This window comes from Kogia breviceps, chromosome 4, assembly GCF_026419965.1.
Source record: "Kogia breviceps isolate mKogBre1 chromosome 4, mKogBre1 haplotype 1, whole genome shotgun sequence".
In the NCBI taxonomy this organism is placed as follows: domain Eukaryota; kingdom Metazoa; phylum Chordata; class Mammalia; order Artiodactyla; family Physeteridae; genus Kogia; species Kogia breviceps.
This window is the reverse complement of record NC_081313.1, coordinates 87,542,266-87,567,937: the sequence shown is the minus strand read 5'-3', so window position 1 is coordinate 87,567,937 and position 25,672 is coordinate 87,542,266. Positions and strand designations below refer to the sequence as shown.

The 25,672-nt window shown below is 40.0% G+C and overlaps 1 pseudogene; it reads left to right on the top strand.

Moving 5' to 3' along the window:
- LOC131755706 (PR domain zinc finger protein 14-like) overlaps window positions 1–25,391 on the top strand; it is a 68,550-nt pseudogene extending 43,159 nt beyond the window's left edge.
- Window positions 25,392–25,672: the final 281 nt, after the last annotated feature.

The following is a 25,672-nucleotide window of genomic DNA, read 5'->3' as shown; positions in this document are numbered from 1 at the left end:
AATCTCATAAGTATTTTGTCATACATCTGTATTACAGATTTATAGTTCCTGTTTGTGTCTTTATTTCACTTTCTTAATGTTGTCTTTTGTGAATCAATTTCCTTAATTTTAATGAAATCTAGTTTATTGGTTTGCTCTTTTATGTTTCGTGCCTTTTGTGCCCTTTAAGAAAGCTCTGGTAGGTCCTGGATATATTTTCCTGTGATTTCTTCTAAAAGCTTAATTGTCTTATATTTGGGTTTATGATCCATATTTAATTAATTTTGTGTATGGGGTGAGGTAGGAGTCAAGGTTCTTTTTCTTTAATATGTCTATTCAGATGAAATTTTCCTGTCTCCATTGGTCTTCTGCATATACTATCTGGCATTCAGTGGAAAATGAGACACAAAGAAGCAAGGGAAAAGCAACCCTTTTGTGAAAGATAAAGCAGTCAATATAAACAGACATCAAGAAAGATGTGGTAAAATCTGATTGTTAACACTCTCCGTACATGAGTGGAGCTAGTAAACAGGCACCACTGTGTGGGGATTTGTTGGCTATCTGGCTTTTTTATGGGAACCCATAATGTCAGGTATTGTAAATATTTTTTCAAGGAGATCAGTTTCTGCCGTAAAGACTCCTCCAATCTTCTGATCCACTTGGATGTTCAAAATCTCCTTTCATTTGGTGTGGTAAAGGGGAGCTAGTGGTCTAAGTTTTTTCTCTATGTTCTTTCAACCATCATTCTGCCCTACTGATCACTTCTTCTTCCACTTAGCTTTTGGGGGTGTTGAGTGGGGCAATTTGGCTTGCTTGTCATTGATATTCCCCTCTCACAGATATGGGAGTTCGCTCCTCTGGGATTACATACCAGTTACTGTCACTTAACAGCTTTCTTAGTAACCTACTCTGCCTAAGAAGCATCACCTATTAAATGGAGATAAAAATGTTACTTACCTTATAGTGTTGTTGTGAGGGTTTACTGAATTAAATTATGTGAAACTTTTATGATGATGCTTAGCACATAATAAATGCTCAAAAATCATTAGATATCATTAACTTCCTCCATTCAAGTCATTCAGTTACCCCTCCATTTGCTTTCATCTTCAAAAAACTGCATAGACATGTCTCCTTGGCTACTGTCTTCTCTCACTTCCTTTTTGCTCTTTTAAATTTCTTTGTTGTAATTTTCACAAGATTTATGGAGGAATTTGGTGTAAAAACATATTCAATCCAGGGCTTCCCTGGTGGCACAGTGATTGAGAGTGTTCCTGCCGATGCAGGAGACACAGGTTCGTGCCCTGGTCCGGGAAGATCCCACATGCCGCGGAGCGGCTGGGCCCATGAGCCATGGCCGCTGGGCCTGCGCGTCCGGAGCCTGTGCTCCACAACGGGAGAGGCCACAACAGTGAGAGGCTCGCGTACCGCAAAAAACAAAACAAAATAAAAACATGTTCAATACACATATTTAACTAAAATTCACCCAATTTTGACGAATTCAAAAGTTTAAATTGCTGCACAGGCTCTCTTTATAATTTTTCCACCATGACTATAATCACTGAACTAGATGATTCTAGCTCAAAGATTCCTAGTTCTAAGGCTCCTTCCAGCTCAAAATTTTGTGAACTGATGACATAAAAAAATCATGCCAACAAGAATGGTAAATTCCATTTCTTTAAATTAAGCTCAAATAATTTCTTTACATTTTTTTCTCCTTTTCCTAGGGTACTCATTTTCATACCTGATTGGATATCGGTTGGTTGATTGACAGGTGTGAAAAATACTTTAGGGCAGCTCTTTGGAAAGGACATGGAAAGCTATATAAAATCTTGATCAAATTTAAATACCCTTAAGCAACCTCCATTAACCTTGAACGCTCCAAGCTGCTCCCCCAGGCTCTACAACTTACTCAAAGCTCAAACCAAATTTAGTGTAAGAATGAGCCTATCTACAAAGAAAGTATGAGTCACTATTGTTTGAATAGATGCAAAAAATGTTTCAATAAAATAATTTCTATAAATATATTTATGGCATTAGCACCATATTGTATATCTATATTATTTATACGGAATAAGCTATAGAAAACACTATATTAGATCATATTATTTTACTCATGTACAATAGATATAATATTCACAAAGTGGAATAATATTTAGGTTTATTATTTGTTGCCTCTGTCAGTTTAATGGCAGTAGGTTATTGATTTTTTTATATTGTTTTATCAATGAATGACCTAAAATTTAAGGGTCCTTATTAATTTTTTCCCATAAATACATTGTGGCTGTGTAATATTTTCTAATTGTATATATGAGTACATGTGTGATATGTGTGTGTGTGTGTGTGAGAGAGAGACAGAGAAAGAGAGAGAGACATTAAACCATACAAAAAGACCCAGACTCAGCTGGGTTTAATCATTTAAATGTAGGTTGTACCCATTTAAAATTAAATTCAAATAGTTTTAAGGTGGATTGGGGAAATACAAAACAGAATAATAGAAATAAGGCAAAAAACAAACAAACAACAACAACAACAACAACAAAAAATATATATATAGGGGGGCTTACCTAGCAGTTAGCTATTTTAGACTGTGAAGTGATATCCCAAGAGAAGCCAACGAGGCTCCATCACTTGAATCATTTAAAATTGGACTGAACTAAGCTTGGGAGAATATACTATTGGGAGTAATCATGCTTTGACAGAGGAAGATTGAGAAATCTTTTCCAATTCTAATTGCGATGATCCTGTGTAATTCAATTTGAAATGGCCTTGCTATTCTAATTCACAAAGATCCTATTTTTACTAACTCTTTCTTTTTCATAATCCTGCTTCTGATATCACTACTCCTTTAAAAAGAAAAAGTAACCCTCAAGCTTGGTTCTCAAGTATTCATTGAATTACACTCCTCATTACCTTTCTTTTTTTTTTTCTTTCCCCCCCCGCCAGGCAGACTGCTTTGCAGACGCAGGCACTGCACTCAGGGCTGGGCAGACAGTGATTATTATCACCCCCTGCATTCATCCATTAGAGCTGGGCGTTAGCAGGTAAGGGTGAGGGCTGACAAAGAGTTTTTCAAAACTGGTCAGCATAAATGCTTCCAGGAGGCCAATTCAGGATAATCTACTGAAATATGGATCAGAAATATTGCCAGCCGAGGCTGAATACCTCTATCTGTTGCATTTAAGCCAAAGCAATAGAATGCTTTCATGGGAGAAAAATAACAAAAGCCATTATTACATGTGGAGAATTGTCTGTTCTCATCATTTGAGGGTTAATTTTGTGAAATGGTTGCCATTCTGTCTGGATCCAGCATCTGTCTCAGTCATTTTATTTGTTTTGAGATGCTTCAGAGGTAAAATCCCTGGAGATGAGTCCAGGAGGCCTCTGCTTTCCAGGAGCTAATTTGTGACAAGATCAGAGGGGTCTATGGTCCCAGGAGCCTGAATTACACTTTGGAATTACGGGTGTACCTCATTTTACACAGCACTTCTATGTTTGAAACTTATTGGAAAGTAAATTTTAGTGAATTGAATTTTATTAATCCACTAATCCTTTCAATTGGTAATGGCCCCTGATCATTTAATTGATCAAACTGAAGTGGAGCCATGAAATAAATCTCGTTATAAACTAAGAATGCTTTTGTGATGTAACTGTCAGTGTTTTATGGCAGGTTTTCTTTCCCGTGTATTTGTATTCATCAATTTGGGAAATGGAGAAGTAAAACAAACAAACAAAATCATTCTGAAAATTTGAAATAAAATTTCCAAACACAAAACAGTAATTACAATGCCTTAAAATTCAAGTAGCTATACATAGATAATATTTAAATTATTAGAGTGATAAAAACTTTCCCACTGTGCTTTACTAACAGTCTTTTATTTTGGAATATTTCAAACATACAGACAAATATAAAGAGTGATATAATAAAGGTTCATTATCCACTTCTCAGAATTTTAAAATACTAACAGGTTTTCTTTATTGTTTAAAAAATAAACATAGGTACATGTACTTGAGAATGTTTAAACCCCTCCCTGGTGTTATTTCCCTTCCTCGCTCTCCAAAATAGCTTCTATCCTAAAGTAGGCATATACCCTATCTATTGTCTACATTTTTACTAAATGTATATTTTACCAATTTTACCATAATTGGTAAATAGTATTTGTGTGAGTTCTTAAGAAATTCATAGGGCTTCCCTGGTGGCGCAGTGGTTGAGAGTCCACCTGCCGATGCAGGGTACACGGGTTCGTGCCCCGGTCCGGGAAGATCCCACATGCCGCAGAGCGGCTGGGCACGTGAGCCATGGCCGGGGAGCCTGCGCGTCCGGAGCCTGTGCTCCGCAGCGGGAGAGGCCACAATAGTGAGAGGCCTGCATACCGCAAAAAAAAAAAAAAAAAAAAAAAGAAGTTCATAAACGATATTATACTTCAGTCTCGGTTTTGTTTTGTTGTTTTTTTTTGTGTGTGTGTGGAATGTGGGCCTCTCACCGTTGTGGCCTCTCCCGCTGCGGAACACAGGCTCCGGACGCGCAGGCTCCCCGGCCATGGCTCACGTGCCCAGCCGCTCTGCGGCATGTGGGATCTTCCCGGACCGGGGCACGAACCCGTGTACCCTGCATCGGCAGGTGGACTCTCAACCACTGCGCCACCAGGGAAGCCCCAGTCTCAGTTTTTTCACTCAGTATTTTGTTTTTAAGTTCTACCTATATGAATACATGTAGATCAAGGTTTAAATAAATTTAAATAGGTCGCCATAATTATTTACTTATTCTTCTAATGATTTTGTTTGCTTCCAATATTTCACTATATAGACTATGCAGCATGTCTCCTTTTGTATAAATGTTCAAGTTTCTTTAAAGTCTATGGCAACAACTGGGGTTTCTGGGTCTAGAATACATGCATCTTCTACCAGATTGCTCTCCAAATGTATACTTTCACCATCAATAAGGTAGTCAAATTAATCAATCTTTTCCTTATGATTTTCTACTTGCTGAGCATGGTTTAAGAATTTCTTCCCTCTCTGCATTATGGAAAGATATAATGTGTGTGTTCACATTTATGTCTTTAATTCATTTGGAATTTTTTTTTTTAAGTATGATATATAAGGTACGGTTCTAACTATACTGTTTTCCATATGGAGAGTGAAGCTACTTATAAAGCCTGCTGGCTTTTAAGGTCATCTCTGCTTGCACTCAGGTCTTATGTAAGAGTAGGTATTTCCAATCAATGATAGGTCTGGTTTCTTTTCCATTCATTGATATGTTGACCTTCCCGTAACACCACATTATTTTAGCTGATATAGTAGTACACTATAGTAATTCATGATCTCTAATGAAGCAAATCTTTCCTTCATATTTCCTTCTTCAAATTTGTCTCGGTTATCCTTGGAATTTTATGCTCTTATATGAATTTTATAGTCAGTTTTTAGGAAATCTTTAATATGATAAAGTGGTAATTAAAATGTATAATATAATCTATTCTACTTATATCAAATCTAATTTATTGCTCATTAGTCAATATTAAAGATCTCCTGCCATGTCTTGACACTTAACTTCTTTGAAAAATTAGCTTATCATGTTCCCTTTCTTCTACAAAGAATTCCTTTTTCTCAATTTTAGTAATTTTCATGTTATTCCCATTCTCCCAACTCATGGACCTCTTAATATCCATTCCTGCACTAAGTTAACAGATTCAATCCTTCTTGTCCTGTTGTGACAGTACTTGGTAAATGTAACTCTTTTCTCTCCTGGTCCTTCTCTATTTCCTTCTCCAATCAATTCTACAAAGAGCTTGTAGAGCAACTGTCTTCCTATTTTCATCATGCCTCTTGTATACCTAAGAACTTGGACTCTTATTTGCCACAGGTCTTGTGTGACCCTCCAAGACCACACATCCAGTTTCATTGGTGAACAACTCAAGTCCCAGAGAGGATTTGCCCTGCCCAGAGTCACACAGCTAGTCAGCAGAGGAATTAGTATTTGGAAGGTAAAACCTAGTTCAGAGCCCCAGTGTTCTGACTCCTGAACCAATTTTCTTTCTACCTTTTACTCTCCTCCCCCAAAACCTTCAGATATTATTCCGTAAATGATATTGACTGCATTGATTTTACTTCATATAAATCTCCCAAAGGAACTTCCCTCTCTTAGTCTTACCTCAAAATGTGACTCGTTCTTTCCCACTTCTTTGGAAATACAAACGTTCACCTTGAAATCCAGTCTCCTTACTTTGTCTGACTATGTCTCACCTTCTTGGAAAACATGTCTCTTTTTCAGAATGTGTAACTACTGCTACTACTACTACTGCTATTACTACTCTTAACAATAATGATAAAACTATCACTTATTGCACTCTTACCATAAATCTAGCTCTTGAAAGACATGACCTCACCTTGCTTCACTCCACAGATGCAAGATTGGAAACCCAGAGAGGTGAAATAACCTGCCCAGGATTCCACAATCTGGAGTAGAACCTGAGTCTCTAGGACTCCAGAGTCCATGAGTTTACTACTTTGTTCTGTACCTGCTAACTCTCTAAGTGTTTGGCAATTTTCAGCACTAGCTTTCTCTTAAATTCAGTTGTGCTTACTCTTATCTGCTTTGGGTGTGTTCTTAATGTTGTCATAAATGTAGTTCTATTCTTTCAACTAGACGAGTATCCTTTGAACACAGGATCATTTAAAACTTTCTTTAGATTGCCCTTTCCCCTCAGAGCATCTAGTGTGAAGCTTTGCTCTGAGCCTTCCCTTGACAGATGATGGTCTAATTAGCCTGGAGAGTCTCTGACAACCATCCAAGAAGCGTCTAGGTTGAAAAATGTCCCATTGTGGCAGAGATTAAAACTGGAACCAACAGTTTTTATGACAGGGTGAATAGAATGCCACTAAGAAAGCAAATTTACTATATTTCAACACTACTTGTTTGCTGTTGCATAAAGTCCAGCAAAAAGCTCTTTGATTCATCATAACTTACTGCTTCTCTAGCAAATAGTATATGTTGTTAATTAGAAACAAATTTGGCCTGTCATGTAAAATGCATTATAAACAGTTTTGAGTGAATTTTACTTCAAAAGTTATTTTGTGGGGAAAAAACATAAAAGCATGTGAAATCGCTGATATGAAGAAAATGCATAAATGTAATGCAATTCGAGGTTCACTATTTACAGTGCTCAAATAGTGTTTTCCAGGAGTTTAGATGAGAGTGGTCAGGGACCAGGCTCAGACAAGGAAGGAAGTCCTGTCCTCTCCCCACTTCATCCTGAACAATCATCTTTCATCAGTAAATAAGCAGGTAGCAGAACAATCATCAAAAGACCTATTTAAAAGACACTTAAAGAATTTTAACTCTCGGGTTTCTTATTATAAAATTTACAAAACATTTTTTTAAATTTAATAAACCTCATTTTTTTAGAGAAGTTTAAAGTTTACTGGAACAGTGAGCAGAAAGTAGAGTTCCCTTATACGCCCTCTCTGCCCACACATCTCCACTCCACCCCCAGATTCCCTTATTATCAACATCTTGCATTAATGTGATATATATGATACACTGATGAGTCAATATTGATACATTATTGTTAACTAAAGCATAGATTACATTACTGTTCATTCTTTGTACATTCCACAGGGTTTTGACAAATACATAGTGACAAGTATCCACCATTACAGTATCATCCAAACAGATTTTAAGCTGAGTATAAAAGGAGACTGCAAGGAGACTGGAAGATACCATTTTGAAACATCTAACTGTGGCTGAAACAAGTTAAATGAACTAAAACTCAACCAAAAACTTAGTGAACTTATTCTTTATAGTTCCTACCAGTCAGAAAAACAGTATAGTAAAAATTAAGTAGGCTTGTCTTTGAAAGCTGTAGTTATTTTGATAAACAGTGCTGTCAAAAACAGCAAATGTGAACACCACATACTCTAGCCCATTCTCTTTCGTGTACTGTTCTCAAAGTTTGGTGTGAATACTTCATAGTTAAAGTATGTCTTCCCTTGAGGCTCACAAAGCCATTTAATTTCTGTTCTGGCATCTGGCCTGTTGTGTTTATGAGGTTCTATTGAGAAATGGAATTGATGATTTCTTCCATAACCACAAAGAAAAAATTGAGAGTTACTGATTTCCAACCACTATTATAACCTTTCATGTTTTTCTGGAAAAATGTTTTCTCTCCAAAATGGAAAAAAAAAAAAAAGGATTTCCTATTAAATGTGTAACTGGTTGATATCATCCTATTCTTCAAGATGTTGAAAATTCGCCTCAGACTTGGCCAGAGGAAGGCTGGAGTTCCCCATATGTAGTTTGGAATCTACCAGATGTTGCTGCCTGGCCTGACAGATCTCTATTGGTTCCTGCTTGTCACGGCATTATTGTCAAGAAGAGTGGATTTCACATCTAGGGTTGACCCCACCTGCCCCCTACAGCAACTTTCTTGTCAGTATACATTCACTGCTCTTGCCTCAAAGACCTCCCTCCCCAATCCCCACAGTCCCCTGAGGACTTAAAGGAAGTCAGCGGTGATGATTTTTCCAATATCTTCCCCTTTGTGTGAAGTGCCATTTTAAGACTTTCCTGGAAAATCAAAATCCAAGTCCTGAGGTACAACATTTCCTCTAGAGCAATGGTTCTTAATCGGGGGCAAATGTGGCCCCCAGCAGACATTTGGCAATGTCTGGAAATACTTTTTGGTTGTTACAAGCTGGGGAGGGTACTGCTGGCATCTCGTAGATAGAGGTCAGAGGTGCTGCTAAACAGCCCACGGTGAACAGGAGAGCCCCCCCCCCCAAATCAAAAGATTATCAGACTCAAAATGTCAGTTGTATATACTGAGGTTGAGAAACCCCACTCTAGCATTTTCATCGGTTGACCATTTTGTCATCCCATGTTGAAATACTTTGCATTTCAAAGTTTTGCATGTGTTGAAGTATTAAAGAATTACATCCTGATTGTTTTAAAAAGATAATGTCCAGTAATAGAGGAAAATAATGTGTTTTTCTCTCCCTTGCTCAAGAATAAAGCTACAGTATTTGCAAAGTAGATAACCTTAGTTGTCACTCAAAATGTAAAGTGTCATAAGGGATAAGAGATTAAATGATTTCACTGCAACGTTTATAGTGTTTTAATTTTCCCCTCTAACTACCTCCTCAATATCTTCGCTGACAAAGATGTTTTAAAATGGAAGACAATGAGATGCTTTTCGTTTATGAAAAATGAAGTGTTCGGGCACAAAACATGCACAGTGGACCTGTTATAGAATGTTTAAAATCTCCTTTCGTTCAGAGATTTTCTTAAGTGGCTATTTGTCACTTAATAGGAATTTCTGTTGTTGCTGCTGTCATTTTTATGCATAAACACCAGCATCTGTAGATTTCCAGGATATCCTTGAGCATTTCACATCCCTTGATGTTGGGTTGCCTCAAATGATTTTTCCATATTAAAATCATGTTTAAAATTACGTAGAAATTTGTCTGAGCGTACACTAGAAGAGCCATTGCACACTGGCAACCAGAAAACCAGATCCTACTCACAGATGAGTTTTGTTTATCCAGGATGAAATTTAAATGTTTTAAAATTAGTCATCAATATTCTAAAAAATAGTAGATTGTTCATAAGAATCTAGGGCTTCCCTGGTGGCGCAGTGGTTGAGAGTCCGCCTGCCGATGCAGGGGACACGGGTTCGTGCCCTGGTCCGGGAAGATCCCACATGCCGCGGAGCAACTAAGCCCGTGAGCCATGGCCGCTGGGCCTGCGCGTCCGGAGCCTGTGCTCTGCAGCGGGAGAGGCCACAACAGTGAGAGGCCCGCATACCGCAAAAAAAAAAAAAAAAAAAAAAAAAAAAAAGAATCTAGATATCTCTTTTTTTTTCCTGTAAAATTGAAAAGATCTAGCATTTGGGGCCAGCATTCCTTCATGGCAACAGTTCACTGAGAAAGGACAGCAGCTAGACCCTTTATCCAGGGCAGGTGCCTGCCAGCTTGCTCTAGTTGCCACCCAGCCTGCTTCATTCAGTTACCTTGTCTTCCACCCGCCTGTGGTCATTTGAATTTGCAACTCCTGCTCCTTATGGGACAATTAAGTTCTGTAACTGGAAATGTCAGTAGTTAGTTTATGATCCAAAAATTGGTTCATAAACTAATTTAACAACTCATATTGAAGTCAGATGCAGAGCTGAGGCAGCTTGGGTGGGTGGTAGGGAATATGATGAAAACAGAGAGCCTGACTGAATGGAAGGGGAGGGTCATGAAAAGAATCACACTTTAATATGAGAACAGATTCAGGGGATCCAGTCTGCTTTCTAGTATTAGCTCTGCAGAGAAATCTTCTGAATTTTGGTGAGAAGAGAGTACGCCAGGTAGTAAACATGAAGAAAAATCAATGACATTGATGACAATGTCAGAGACTCTCCGCCATTGACATGGCCTGTGTATCATCTTTGCCCCAGGTGATAGTTCCTAGTCCTGGCCTGTGTTCCTGGGGAATCACCAGAATTAGAAACGGAATCCAGGAAGAGCTCCATGAGGTGAGAGTCAGCCCAAGATAGGGGGTGGAGGGAATTACAATGCACTGCAATCAGGGTACAAGGCAAAGGTGGAGCAAAAAGCAAACCCAGTACCAAAGCATAAGAAGTATCAGATACAGGAATTAGGATACTAAGTTTAGGGCCTAAGCCAGAAGAAAGGTAAGATGAGAAAGATGCAGATGCCAGTTTCTGGCCTTCGCATTCCTTTTTGGGAAGTCTGTGATTTGGGTGAATCTAGAAAACCCATGGTTTCCTTTTTCTATCTGTAGTAGTCTGAGGTCCACACTTTGGTGACAATATCTGATTCCCTCATCAGTTGCAGTGATCTCCTTTTGAATGTTGTGCTTGATAGACCATATTTCTAGTTATCCAAGTTATCCATATCTCTAGTTTTCCTGGAGAAAAGCCAGGGGTGGTCTGGCTCCACAGAGCTTCAGGCTACTTCCCTCTCTCCTGGCTCTCAAACAGGACAAACAAGATAAAATCTTTAAGCTGCAGCCTCCTCCTGAGCTCTCCACATGTGCAGATGAAGAGGAAAACCCTCAGGGATGTCGGGTGGGGGGAGAGTGAGGGAATGAACTGTTTGGAGTGTTTAAGCCTTATCTGATGAAAGAGAAAGAAGTAAGGACTGGAAAGAAAGACATCTGAGGAAGGAAGAGAGTGAAAGAACATTAACATTGTTGCTGGAAGGAATCCCAGGTAAATACTACGCTAGGCTAGGCTGGGTTTTCCCTGTTTGATATGTGTAGAGGGACCATATAATTTACCATCCAAACCTGAGCTCCTTTAAGAGAGAAAGAGGAGCTGTTAGTAATTTTTCCAAGATGCCAGCATGACCCGGGACCGTCCAGCCAGCCAAGGCATCAGCTCTCAATAGTTAGGGATAAAGTAAGGAATCTCCCTTCAGATTCACACCTGGGCTATTGACTAAATTGTAGAGGCCTGGAGGCCTTCACTGTAACCTATGATATTATGATGTCAAAGTGAAGACTCAGACTTGAACTTGGTCAGGATGAAGGGGAGAGTGCTTCTCTTCTCTTAATGAAGTGTCAGAATGACCCAGGGACTTAAAAAAATTACAGAGGCCCAGGAATTCAATTTTCATTATTCTGGATTGGGCCTAAACAAGATTTTGATGATTCTGTTGTTCACCTCACCTGGAACTCTACGGTTTCTCCCAGGTTTCTAGGCAACATACCCTGGTCTTCCCTTCCCCCAGGATTGCCCTGTGCTGAAGAGACAGTGGGATGGCCCTGCATCTAGGGAACTTGGGGCAGGAGGAAGTGGGAGAGGCAGTAAAGTGACCTGTGTATTTAAACTGAGAATGTGTATTTCCTGTCAAGGACAATTGAATATCAAAAACCAAAACAAAACGAACAAAACAGCTGAACAAAACCAGTAAACCAGGTCTGTTCTAGCTCTTGGCATCACAAACATGAAGGTTGAAGGGTCGTGCTTGGGGAGGTACTTGTCACTTTCTCCAGCCATACAGATGCGTTTATTCAGTCAGTTGCCGCATACCTAGTCTGTGTTTGGAGATACCAACATCGAATCTCTCTTCAGACCCCAGAGATTTTTTCATTCAACCCGTATTTCTGGAACATCTTCTGGGTGAGTGTGCTAGAGACCACCATAGTTGCCTCTGTGCTGCACAGGGCTTGGGACAGCCTTCACTTTCCAGACTGAATTACTGAAGTAGCACCAGGAACCCGGAGAGAGCTGGGCTGCTTTGAACTGTTAAAAGATAAACTGAGGCAGAATAAAAATTTTAAGTTTGAGCGAAAATTGATTTGCATCAGGCAGCACCAAACCAGAAGTGGTGGTAACACTGGACCACAGGAGCTCAGGAAAGACTTATATAGAGAAAGTGTGGAAGCAAAGAAAGGAAATTATTTGACTGGCTGTGGTTTAAAGCCAAGTAGGCTGTTTGTGATTGGCTGTCCTTAGCATTTTCATTCCTAACCTGGAGGCATTTACAGGCTTAGATTTAGGTTTGCCTACAGGCTGGCACAGCATTAGAGCCCCTTCGGTCTAACAGCCTCAGCCTCGTTGCTTAATTAATTTAACCCAGCTGCTCTCACCAGCGTCAATGGTTACAAAGCAGGTAGAAACACCAGTTGGATAGGCAAGAATTAATGAAAAGCATTTTAAATCCTCATTGCAGCCTCTCTGAAAACCACCAAAGGATTATATAACCCTCAGCAAGTCTTGGGATCTTCTTGCCTCTGCTCATTCTGCCTTCATTTCTCTTCTCTCTCAGAATCTCATCCCTTATCAATAGCTCAGTATTTCAGTTTCATCTCAAATCTCAATATCTTGCACGGCTCGGCTCGCCATGGTAACTGTTCTCTGTTTCCTTTCTCTCTCTCTCTCTCTCTCTCTCTCCCTCTCCCTCTCCCTCTCCCTCTCCCTCTCCCTCTCCCTCTCCCTCTCCCTCTCCCTCTCCCTCTCCCTCCCTCCCTCCCCCTCTCCCCCTCCCTCTCCCCCTCCCTCTCCCCCTCCCTCTCCCCCTCCTTCTCCCCTCCCTCTCCCCCTCTCTCCCTCTCTCCCTCTCTCTCCTCACTCCCCCAAACTCCGCTTCCCAAGTCTGGCTCCTGCAAGCTTTTCCTTTTCTCTCCTCCTCCTTCAGGGATCGAAGGGTTTCTGGGGCCATGGCTTGGTTTCCTTTAAGATGTAAATCCTGCAGCTCAGCTCAATTCTAATCAGCACGACAAAAGACCAGGAGCTGCCAGAGCTGCGGGCTCCTTCCTCTCTCTTAGAGCTTGGTGGGGGGAGGTGGTGGTGGAAGGGGGCAGGGGAGGGCTGTGATTGCTCCAAAATGAAGGGTTTGCTCTGCATATTTGAATGCAAATGGTTTGTATACACATATATACAAGCATGACTACATAGGCAGCCTGAAATATTGTAGGAGGATTGAGGAATGATTTTGCGTGAGAATGATATGTATGATATAGAAATATATGCCAGTTGAGTGCTTCTAAATTGATTTTTGTTACTGAACAACTTTGCAGTATATTAGTCAATGAAACTTTTGCCAAAGGAACTAAAAATGCCTTTCGATATCCCCTTGCTGTTAATTTTCACAAGAACAAAACAGAAATTATGCTAATACGGGTCAGATGTGGAGAGGTATGTACAAACGCTTTGAAAGAAAATTAGAACATAGTATCTTTTATGTCCATGAGAACATTATAAAATACAACACAAAAAAGTTTGCAAAATTTTTTCTTGTTTGTAATTCTCATTAGACTGAGTACTCCTGGATAGATGGGATCGTTTTGTTCATCATTGTAACTGTAGCAACTAGTATGGTGCCTAAAATATGAGAGGTGATCATGAAACAAATAAGTATTACAAGCTGGCATTTGCCAAGTAACTGGCATTGTGCTATAAGCACAGTATCTCAGTCTCCCAGATTTTTTTTGTCACTGGTGTTATGTGGAGAAATGACTGTTCCACTATGTGATCTTTTAAGGCTTATATCTTTTAGTTCTTGAAGATTCTTTTTATTTTCCTTCCTTCCCCCTTCCCTCCCTCCTTTCCAATCTTTCCTCCTTTCTTACTGTATTTAAATATTTAGATAAGTGCGGCCCAATAGAAACATAATTGTAGCCACAAATGTGAGCAACAAAATTTAAAATTTCCCCATAGCCATATATCTAAAAAAGTAAAAAGAAACTGACAAAATTCATTCTAATAATATATTTTATGTAACCTAATGTATACAAAATATTATCATTTCAACAGGTGATCAATATCAAAAATAATCGTAAAGAGATACTTTGCAGTCTTTTTAAAAAATGAGTTTTCAAAATCTGGAGTATATTTTACATATTCAATATATCTCAATTTTAAATTGTCACATTTCACGTGCTCAAGAGCCATGTGTGTGGCTGTCGTATGGACAACACAGTTTTAGACAATCTGAGCTAGAGATCAAAATTGCTAACCTGAATAATCCATCCTTTCTTTACTTACATCCAAAATGACTCATTTATTTATATACTGATATCTTGTAAGTATGCATGGCACTCAATACACATTGGTAGAATGAGTGAATGATAGTTGACATTACGATTTATTTTAGTCAGGTAAGATGCTAAAGAACTCGAGGGGGAGGACTTAACATTAATACTAGCTACAGTATTGAACATGTGTTGAATCTCTGACATTAGACCAGATACTTGATAAACATTATCTCCTGTAGTGCTCACAGCATATTTTATGAGATTGATATGATTAGACTCACTTTTACAAAGCAATTGAAGCTTAGCAATGTTAAGTAAATTGCTCAGGGTTAGAATCATAATAAATTGCTGAACCAGATTTGAAGCTATGTTTGGTCTGATTCTAGACTGAACCCTTCACCACAGCTTACTGCCTTTGTAAGATAAGACCATCAGGGTAAAGAAATAGCACAGAGAGGATGTATTCATTCTATCAAGTTAAGAAAGAAAGACCATTGCCTACTGTAGTTGCTGAAATTTCCTTTCTCATTTTAATAGAAAGAATAATTTAGTAGAGAGTAGCCACCACTATTATTCAACATAGTTTTGGAAGTTTTAGCTGTGCAATCAGAGAAGAAAAAGAATTAAAAGGAATCCAAATTGGAAAAGGAGAAGTAAAACTATCATTGTTTGCAGAGGACATGATACTATATATAACCCTAAAAATGCTACCAGAAAACTACTAGAGCTAATCAATGAATTTGGTAAAGTAGCAGGATACAAAATTAATGCACAGAAATCTCTTGCATTCCTATGCACTAATGATGAAAAATCTGAAAGAGAAATTAAGGAAACACTTCCATTTACCATTGCAACAAATAGAATAAAATACCTAGGAATAAACCTACCTAAGGAGACAAAAGACCTGTATGCAGAAAACTATAAGACACCAATGAAAGAAATTAAAGATGATACAAACAGATGGAGAGATATACCATGTTCTTGGATTGGAAGAATCAACATTGTGAAAATGACTATAGTACCCAAAGCAATCTACAGATTCAATGCAATCCCTATCAAACTGCCAATGGCATTTTTCACAGAACTAGAACAAAAAATTTCACAACTTGTATGGAAACATAAAAGACCCTGAATAGCCAAAGCAATCTTGAGAAAGAAAAACAAAGCTGGAGGAATATGCTTCTGGACTTCAGACTATACTGCAAAGCTACCGTAATCAAGACAGTATGGTACTGGCACAAAAACAGAAATATAGATCAATGGAACAGGATAGGAAGCCCAGAGGTAAACCCGCACACAAATGGTCACCTTATCTTTGATAAAGGAGGCAAGAATATACAATGGAGAAAAGATAGCCTCTTTAATAAGTGGTGCTGGGAAAACTACACAGCTACATGTAAAAGAGTGAAATTAGAACACTTCCTAACACCATACACAAAAATAAACTCAAAATGTATTAAATACCTAAATGTAAGGCCAGACACTATCAAACTCTTAGAGGAAAACATAGGCAGAACACTCTATGACATAAATCACAGCAAGATCCTTTTTGACCCACCTCCTAGAGAAATGGAAATAAAAACAAAAATAAACAAATGGGACCTAATGAAACTTAAAAGCTTTTGCACAGCAAAGGAAACCATAAACAAGACCAAAAGACAACCCTCAGAATGGGAGAAAATATTTGCAAATGAAGCAAATGACAAATGATTAATCTCCAAAATATACAAGCAGCTCATGGAGCGCAATATAAAAAAAAAAAAAAAAAAAAAAAAAAAAAACCCCAATCCAAAGATGGGCAGAAGACCTAAATAGACATTTCTCCAAAGAAGATATACAGATTGACAACAAACACATGAAAGGATGCTCAACATCACTAATCATTAGAGAAATACAAATCAAAATGACAGTGTATCACCTCACACTGGTCAGAATGGCCATCATCAAAAAATCTACAAACACTAAATGCTGGAGAGGATGTGGAGAAAAGGGAAGCCTCCTACACTGTTGGTGGGAATGTAAATTGGTACAGCCACTATGGAGAACAGTATGGAGGTTCCTTAAAAAACTAAAAATAGAACTACCATATGACCCAGCAATCCTACTACTGGGCATATACCCAGAGAAAACCATAATTCAAAAAGAGACATGTACCACAATGTTCATTGCAGCACTATTTAAAATAGCCAGGACATGGAAGCAACCTAAGTGTCCATCGACATATGAATGGATAAAGAAGATGTGGCACATATATACAATGGAATATTACTCAGCCATAAAAAGAAACGAAATTGAGTTATTTGTAGTGAGGTAGATGGACCTAGAGTCTGTCATACAGAGTGAAGTAAGTCAGAAAGAGAAAAAGAAATACCATATGCTAACACATACATATGGAATCTAAAAAAAATGGTTCTGATGAACCTAGGGTCAGGACCGGAATAAAGACACAGATGTAAAGAATGGATTTGAGGACATGGGGGCTGGGGGGGAAGGGTAAGCTGGGATGAAATGAGAGAGTAGCATTGACATATATACACTACCAAATGTAAAATAGATAGCTAGTGGGAAGCAGCTGTATAGCACAGGGAGATCAGCTCGGTGCTCTGTGACCACCTAGAGGGGTGGGATAGGGAGGGTGGGAGGAGATGCAAGAGGGAGGAGATATGGGGATGTATGTATACATATAGCTGATTCACTTTGTTATAGAGCAGAAACTAACACAAAATTGTAAAGCAATTATACTCCAATAAAGATGTGAATTAAAAAAAAAAAAAATGAAAAAGAAAAAAAATAAAAAAACATTCCCCAACAACAAAAAAAAGAGAGTAGTAAACATTTTTTCATTTTCACAAGTTTTATAATTTATTTCCAGAATATTTATTGGGAAAGCATTTAGAAAATTATTTTATATTTCTTTAAAAAAAGAGAATGTAACTTATATTTTATGGCTTTAAACCATAGTGATTAAATAGTTTCACCAGGATAGTAGGCGAACCAAGAAGTCACTATTTTACATTCCTTTTCTGAACCTCCTCTAATTACCAAAAAATGTCCTCTTGAGATAGAGGTTAAAATTAGGATGCTAAATTAGGTGTCTCTTCCTTACCTGTTCTGTAGGGTAGGTTGCCTGTTGAAAGCAGAATATAATGCATTGTTGTGCATATGTAATTGTACAGATAATTGCCTCTATCATTTAAAAATATCATTTGCAAAAAAAGGCATCTATGATTAATTATGTACATTTATCATTGAGTCTACTGGGGTACATTATAAAATCCTTTCCCTAAGCTCATGCATCTTTCCTCTCTTCTTATTTCTTTCAATGTAAGTTGTTTAGTAATTCAAAATTTTTGTTACTCCTTAAGCCATAATTCATCTACACAGGAACCAGCAACTAATTTGCCCTCTGGCTTTAGAGGGGTTGCTTTTTGACGTGTGATATCAAGGAACAAGGGAGATGACATTTAAAATCTCCCCTCATATAATAATGCTTCTAAAACTGAAATCCTGGGATAGGGATCATTTATTGATATGTAAGTATCTCCATTACCATTTCCTCAACTGCAAACTGAACATTGTTGGGCTTCAATGTCAAATGGTACCAAGGAATGAAAAAAATTAATAAAAAACATAAAAGTATATAGTAATTCTGAAATCCTGACATGTACAACTTACCTAATGTGACTATAATGTAATTAATGATAGTAGCAATTAACCAAGAACAGACTTTGTCCTTAACATAAGTCCTCCTACTGGTCTCCCAGCTTCTCTGCTCTGCCCTGGATTCTCAGAATATCCAGACTGAGCCTCTGAAATGTCAGTCTGACCCTCAGCTCTAAACCCTTTACTCTTCCCATCTCACTCAAAGTAAGAGTCACAATGGAAGTAAAAGTTGCAGTCTACAAAGGCCTGTGATGCCTGGAAGATCTGGCCCCTACTACCTCCTAGGACTTTATCTCCTTCATTCAACTCTCCCCAGCCAGGGTGGCATCCCCCAATACTCTGGACACTTTCTGCACTCAGACCCCTGTGCTTGCTATTCCCTCTGCCTGGATTGCTTTTCCCTGTATTCATGCGGCTGCTCCCTTACCTCCCTAACTTGCATGTATCACTCTTCAATATACCATATATTTTATCTGTTAGTCTTATTTGTTAATTTCTCTCTCCACTAGGAAGGAAACTCCATAGGGCAGGGATTTTAATGTTTGGTTCACTGATGAATTCTCAGCTCTTAGAACAGTACTTGACACAGAGTAGGTGCTCAATAAGTGTTTGTTGATTGAACAAATAATTGTGTACTGTATTTTAATTTGTTAGATCTGGTGGCTGTCTTCCCCAGCATAGGCAAGATGGTTGCTTGCAGCCCCAAACCTATATCCACATAACTCAAAATCCCCAGAGAAGAGAGGCCCTCTCAATCCTGGCTTCATTCACAAATCTCAGTGAGGCCCTGACCAGCCTGATTGACCCCATGGTGATAAGGGTGCGGTGGTATGGTAGTGTGCTATGTCATGGCAATGGATAGCGTCACCGGATGAGAGAAGGAGAGATTCTCTGAAGAAATGATTTTAGGCAGGCAGGCAGCATTATTACGCTTTAGGACCCAACACTTTTATGGTAAATTGCTTTCTTGTCTATCACTTGATAGACTGTAATACTCTGTGAGGGCAGGGACCAGCTCTGTCTTACTTACTACTATATCCTCAAGGCATAGCACATATAAGATGCTCAATAAATTTATGAATGAATGAAAAAATAAATGAATGGCAAGCTACTCGAGGAGGAGGGTGGGGGGGGTGGGGAGGGTGGGCAAATGTTTGGAGGCCTCACAACAAAGGAGGACATTAGATGAGTTAAATGTTTCAGGTATCATGCTGAGACTCTTGGGTGGGGATGTTTACAATTTGGATTTATCTGTCAAGATGACCAGGCACCCTTTCCTGGGACTACTACTTCAGGCATTAGAACTGAATTTGCCTCAGTTCATTTTCTTTGCACCATAGTTGACTGGCTCCCTTTGAGGTTGCCACCTTCCTTCTTTAGAAATGGAGAGACCCTCCTTTAGGTCTGGCTCTAGGTTGCAGGTGCTTCCTTAAGGCTGTTTTTGTACATCTCTGCTGGGGTTCATTGTGCGGAACTTCTCTGGTTAAACTTTCTGAGGGAAATCCTTCATTTCCAAGTCTTTGAGAGGCACTTAACTGTTCCTCCCTCTCATCCCCGCTGCCTTTTGTATAGCCCTGAGATCTGGTTCCTCACAGAAAACACAAAGGAAAACACAGTGTAAAGTACTAGTACACTATTTTCATTCCCTCACTGAATATATATTAATTGAGTGTCTACTGTGTGCTGTGTGCAGTGCTAAGCTCTAGAGAGGTGATGGGGAGCAACTGAACTAGAAGGGAAAATGGAGGAAATGCCACACAAGTATACAATTTCAATCAGGGGACCAGTGTTGATAGTATGAAGGGAACTCGGTGCCATGTGGTTAGAGGAGTCCTGCTCTATTCTATGGAGTCAGGAGAGACTTCCCCTAGAAAATGGCATCTGAGTTGAGACTTGAAGGATGAATATGAGTCAAACAGGTGGGACTCTAAATGTTTCAGGCAGAGGGGGCACCTGGAGACAGGGAGATGCGTGGCTTCTTTGAGGACATGAGAGGAGGTCATTGTGGCTGGAGTTAGTGAGTGTGGGGAGGGTCCTGTAAGATGAGGTCAGAGAGGAAGGTAAGGATCAGCTCATGCAGGGGTTGGTAGCCATGTTAAGAATTTTATCTTGGGCTTCCCTGGTGGTGCAGTGGTTGAGAATCCACCTGCTAATGCAGGGGACACGGGTTCGTGCCCTGGTCCGGGAGGGTCCCACATGCTGCGGAGAGGCTGGGCCCGTGAGCCATGGCCGCTGAGCCTGTGCGTCCGGAGCCTGTGCTCAACCGGAGAGGCCACAGCAGTGAGAGGCCCGCGTACCACAAAAAAATAAATAAATAAGTTTTTTAAAAATGTTAAAAAAAAAAAGAATTTTATCTGTATTTTGACAGGTATGGGAAGCCATTAACTGGTAGAGTGTGACGGCTCACTGTGGAACAGATCACTCCAGCTGCAGAATGCAGTAAATATCGGATGGAGGTAAGAGTGGGTGGCTGAGATTGGTTCTCAGGCAACTTGATATAGAAATGAGAAATCGAGAAATGAAGTGTTACATCCCTTGACAGAATACTGAGTCCACTGCTTTATCAAGTCTGTTAGCGAGAAGTTCTCATTTGGGAACTGATGGGGGTCTTTATCCTGATCCACAAAGAAAATATAATTAGAGCTATGAATATGAATGTGACTGTTAAAGATCATGTCAGTAAAGAAAGAAAAGAGGGCTAAAGAAAAACACCTATATTTAAGAGCTGGACATTCATACCACAAATATGTATTGTGTTCACTATATGCCTGGCACAGGGCTGTGAGTCATAGTCAAGCAGGCAGAAGAAACTAGTTGGAGACAAAAGAAGAGAGCTCTGAACATGTGGAGTAACAAACATCAAAGAGCAAGAAAGTCTCAAGAAGAAAGGGTGGCCAGTGGTTCAGTTGCTGCAGAGGAAGAAAGTGAGATGAATGCTGACAAGACAACTTTGAGTCTGGATTAGAGTCCACCGTAGGTGGCACAGATTAGAAACTCAGGCTAGTAAACAGACTTAGGGGGACTGCATATAAGGAATTTGACAAAACTTTCTCCCATTTTAGAACTTTAAATTATAGGCAGAGAAGACTTGATAGATGACATTTCACTTTATATCTCACTTCCTTGAAACCCATCTATTCCACCTATGGAAAGAGGGCTGTACATCCCCAGTCCTGCCATGGCTGTCAGCCAAGAGCAGAGATGTAATTTGAGGCTGACAGCAAGATGACCCTTACAGGGTCACTACAGTTTCTGTCTTGTGCCAGATCCTCCTGCTGAAAGATGGAGGTGCCATGACGTTAAATCAATGTAGTGAGTGATGTGGAGATTTGAGATGAAGCTAAACATAGCCTCCTTTGATTTTACCTTTTCATTTTTTCTGGCTGGATGCCACTTTAGAAGAAGAATCACCTCTGGATAAATCATCTCTTCAGGCTTGCTATTCTAACCAAATGACATTATGCTAAGAGGATCAGAAGGGCCTGAATGTTAATTGTGTTCATTTAGGGTTCCATGTAAAGTTTTTATGAAGAAAAAAGACTCCCTATGAAATTTATGAAGTAGCAGAAACAAACACTCCTATTAGAAATATTCAGAAAACCATGTCACCAATTACAGATTTATTTACTTATTTATTTTAAAGTTTCAGTTTTTTTTTTAAATAAATAAATTTATTTATTTTGGGCTGCTTTGGGTCTTCATTGCTGCGTGTGGGCTTTCTCTCGTTGTGGCGAGCAGGGGCTACTCTTAGTTGTGCATGGGCTTCTCATTGCCGTGGCTTCTCTTGTTGTGGAGCACGGGCTCTAGGCACACAGGCTTCAGTAGTTGTGGCTCGTGGGCTCTAGAGAACGGGCTCAGTAGTTGTGGTGCACGGGCTTAGTTGCTCCATGGCATGTGGGATCTCCCCAGACCAGGGCTTGAACCCGTGTCCCCTGCATTGGCAGGCGGATTCTTAACCCCTGCGCCACCAGGGAAGTTCCCCAATTACAGATTTAGCACCAAGTAACTCAGAAATGGAAGTCAAAGTTATGAAAGAATAACATTAATTTGAGGTGAATAATATCCAAAATTTTATTTCCGATAATTTAAGAAATGGATGAATCTGTTGTGTATTGCTGTATAACAAACCACCCCAAAATTTAGTTGTTCAAAACAAGGACCATTTATTGAGGACAGGATTCTTTGGGTGGGCAGTTTAGGCTGGGCTCAGCTGTGAAGCTCTTCTAGTCTCAGCTGGAAATTTCTCATGTATCTGCTGGTCGCTGCCACTCAGCTGGTTAGCTCTGCATCTGGGGATTGCCTGGGACAATGGGGGTAAATGAGCTACGTGTCTCTCAATAACCAGAAGGCTAGCTTCGGCTTGTCCATATGGCCATTGGGCAGGGTTCCTAGAGAAAGAGTGGAAACTTGAATGCCTCTTGAGGTGTGGCTCGGAATTGGCTCAACAGTCTTTCAGCCAAGGATGTCCAAGGTCAGCTCAGATTCAAGGGGTGAAAAAATAGACTCTCTATTGATGCGAGGGGCTAACTGCAAAGTTAAACTGTACGGGAGAAAAAATTTTGGCCATTTTGCTATCTATCACAGATTCTGCATCATTTTTATCCTATTTGAGTCACATCTTGGTAGATAAAATGTACAATATTTGAACAATACTTGTGGAAGGGGAAATGTCTTTATTTTTAGCTTTGATGGCAGTTTCAAACTAGGACCTCCCTCATAGCAACCAGTTAGGATGAGATTTTATAAACAGAGTATTTTTTACTTCATTCTTGTTTCTGTAATTATAAAGAAAATCCTCATGTTTTCAGTGGTTGTTAGTCTAGGTGTGTGTGACATAACCAATCACAGACAAAGCAGGACTTCTTTTTTTTTTTTTTTTTTTTTTTTTTTTTTTTTTTGCGGTACGCGGGCCTCTCACTGTTGTGGCCTCTCCCATTGCGGAGCACAGGCTCCGGACGCACAGGCCCAGCGGCCATGGCTCACGGGCTTAGTTGCTCCGCGACATGTGGGATCTTCCCGGACCAGGGCACGAACCCGTGTCTCCTGCATCGGCAGGCGGATTCTCAACCACTGCGCCACCAGGGAAGCCCAGCAGGACTTCTTAGTGGCAAAGAACACTCCCCAGCTGCTGGCCTGGAAATCCTTTATAAAGAGTTCAGAATTGCCATTGGGAAAAGGGCATTTACTTGACAAATGGTGCTATTTCCATTTTTGTCTGCCCAATTTTAAATTTTCTCTTATTAAAATGGCAAATTCAGGCCCCAGAATAAGTTGAACCAATGAAATACATAACTGGAAGATACACACTTCATCACTTCACTCTGTAATATGTAGACCTCTTATGGATGCAAAGACGTTTCACGGAAAGGGAGTTTTAAAATTACTTTGTATGCATATAGAGAAAACAAAACTTTTTGATGTCTTGGCTCAAACTGAATAGGATCTCACTTAATAGCCCATGTAATACTTTAAGATGATTTATTATTATGCTAATATTGTAATGTAATATTTATTAAGCATTGGAAGTGTGCAGAATACTAGCTAGTCCACATAAAAGATACTGATGGATTTCAAGGAAAAAGGCTAAGAAAAGCACTCTCCTAATCTATAGGAACGGAGGGTAATTCAGAATCTAGATGAACCAATAAATCCTATTTAATTTAGTATACATCATATGCCCCCCAAAATGTAGACTAATGGAAAATGAGAGTGATGATCTCTGATTAAAAGGTAATCATTTTAATGGCACGTTTTCCTTCCAGATGAGTTTAGAAAGAGTCATTTCAGTAATGGATTTCTCATTTTAAGTTTTGGAGCACTCGGCTGCTGCACTCTCAAAGAGAGCGCTCTGAGGATGGCCCCAAACTCGTGAACCAAGAGGGGAAGGCATCTCATCGTTACCACTTCACCCAGGAAGACCTGCACTTAGTGCTATATGGGGTCATCTCCAGCCCTCAGAACTCTGCCCGCCTGCACCATGCGATTTTGGCCCTCCTGGTCCCCACAGACAGTTCTGGGTCTGATTCTCTTCCTCAGACTCTGGATAACGACTCCCTTCAGCTACCAGAAGGTCTCTGCCTGGGGCGGACGAAATTCGGTGAAGTGGCACATTTCGGTGTGTTCCTCAGTAGCCCTGTCACAAACAAAGGAGTCAGGTTCAGGCCCTTTCAGGGTAAAGTGGTCAACACCAGCTAAGTCAGGATGTACGGGGATAATTCCCTGATGTGGGACATCTTTGAAGAGGGTCATATGAGACACTTTATTGATGGAAAAGGAGGTGCAGGGAACTGGATGTCCTATGTCAACTGTGCTCGTTTCCCCATGGAGCAGAACTTGGTTACCGTACAATGTCAAGGGCAGATCTTTTATGAAAGCTGCAGGGAGATCTGCCAGAACCCAGAGCTCCTTGTGTGGTATGGAGATTGCTATGATGCTATGAAAAGTTTTGGGACATTCCCATGAGCCTGCAGGTCATAAAACAGAGGAACCAGGCATCTGGGCCCTCGGAAGAGTCTGCAGAAGGGTACAGGTGTGAAAGATGTGGAAAAGTTTTACCTACAAATATTACAGAGACAAGCATCTCAAGTACACCCCATATGTGGACAAGGGTGACAGGAAATTTCCCTGTTCTTTTTTTTTTTTTTTCTTTTTCTTTTTTTTGCGGTACACGGGCCTCTCACTGTTGTGGCCTCTCCCGCTGCGGAGCACAGGCTCCTGACACACAGGGTCAGCGGCCATGGCTCACAGGGCCCAGCCGCTCCGCAGCATGTGGGATCTTCGCGGACCGAGGCACGAACCCGTGTCCCCTGCATTGGCAGGCGGACTCTCAACCACTGCGCCACCAGGGAAGCCCTCCCTGTTCTTTATGCAAACGATCCTTTGAAAAGTGAGAATGGCTCCGGATCCATATCCTTCACGTTCATGAGAAGCATCGGCCTCACAAGTGTTCTATGTGTGGGAAATGTTTCTCTCAATCTTCCAACCTAAACAAACACATGAGAGTCCACTCTGGAGGCAGACTCTACCACTGTGTATATTGTACAAAGAAGTTCACTGCCTCTAGTATACTCCGCACGCATATCAGGAAGCACTCCGGGGAGAAGCCCTTCAAATGCAAGTACTGTGCCAAATCTTTTGCGTCCCATGCTGCCCACGACAGCCATGTCCGATGCTCACACAAGGAGGATGGTGCCGTTCCTGTTAAATCTGTGGAAAAACCTTCCCAGATCAAGAAGCCTTCTACTCCCACATGAAGTTTCATGAAGACTGCTAGCCCTCAGAGAGTTTGAGGACAGTGCCTCTGTATTTCTGTCTTGATGTTTCTTGTTTATGGGTGTATCTTACAAACAAATGATAGTTAGATTAAGATGAGAAACAGAATAATGGAACTGACCAATTAGAAGAATTTACCAGATTTCTTGACTGTGGTTTTAACAGCTTTCACAGAAACATCTTTCACAATTTGTAACAAGAATGGAGTTTTTGTTGAATTCACCTAGAAATAATGAAAGCTGGCTGTTAGTAGTGCTTAAAGGTCTGGAAACTCAACATCAA